This window comes from Sinocyclocheilus grahami, unplaced genomic scaffold (genome assembly GCF_001515645.1).
Source record: "Sinocyclocheilus grahami isolate Dianchi unplaced genomic scaffold, SAMN03320097.WGS_v1.1 scaffold870.1, whole genome shotgun sequence".
Classification (NCBI taxonomy): Eukaryota; Metazoa; Chordata; class Actinopteri; order Cypriniformes; family Cyprinidae; genus Sinocyclocheilus; species Sinocyclocheilus grahami.
The window spans coordinates 432,966-434,223 of NW_015506049.1; positions in this window are offsets into that span (position 1 = coordinate 432,966).

The window sequence follows — 1,258 nt, forward strand, 5'->3', positions numbered from 1 at the left end:
CATGTATTGGACATTAATTTTACGGTAGTATACCGTTTTTGGAAGTGAAAAATACCGTATAATTTACAGTGAATAACCGTAAATTGACATTCCCAGAATTCCCTGTTACATTTAAAATTTCATGTTTTTTTGTTGAAATAACGATGTTTCTTAGTTTTTTTTATCAGTTTTGTATATTAGGGTTGTGTGTTTCACCTAAAGTTGTTAAATGAATTTTTATTGCATTATTTCAGTTTCATGTGTGTTACCATGATGGTGTTTAGTGTTTGTGTGACTGACACTGTGCACCTTCCATATGTTATTATTTAAAAGCTGCTTGTGGTGGGCTTTGGTTCATCATGTGACTTTCTCATCACCACCTGCATTTGGTGGTTATCAGTGTATTACAATAGTGCAAAACAGATTTCAGTACTTCAATAGTGACATGTGGCCAAGTATGGTGACCCATACTCAGAATTAGTGCTCTGCATTTAGCCATCCAAAGTGCACACACACAGCAGTGAACACACACAAACCGTGAACACACACCCGGAGCAGTGGGCAGCCATTTATGCTGCGGCGCCCAGGGAGCAGTTGGGGGTTCGGTGCCTTGCTCAAGGGCACCTCAGTCATGGTATTGAAGGTGGAAGAGAGCGCTGTACATTCACTCCCCCCACCTACAATCCCTGCCGGTACGAGACTCGAACCTACAACCTTTTGGGTTATGAGACCAACTCTCTAACCATTAGGCCACGACTTCCCACAATAGGTTGGTATATCAACATTACATCAGTTAATGAAATGACGGTGTGTAAAACCTAAAACGTTGCTACTGTATTTTTTACGGTAAAATTCTGGCAACCACAGCTGCCGGTTTCTTACCGTAAATTTTACGGAATTTTTTACATTGGAAACCTGTAGCTGTAATCATCCAGGTGTTCTGGGATTTTTGGTTTCACTGTGCAAATGGAACCATAAACCTTGTGATAATCTTAATTGGTAAATTTACATTTGTTTGTAAAATTTTAAAACTATTTTACATTGGAAACATGAAAAAAAGAAAGAAATTTCAGCAACATCTTTTTGCAGCACTGTATGATTGTATCATAGTTTACACCCAGACAGCAGACAATTCACAACCAGACAACATGGAGACTGTTGAACGGGGTAAGTTAAGACATGGATCATCACACCAGTATACAAAAAAGAAGAATAATAAAATGTCCACAGATACGTTTATATAGGTTTATTTCATTTGTTGCAGGCAGTGATGTATTCA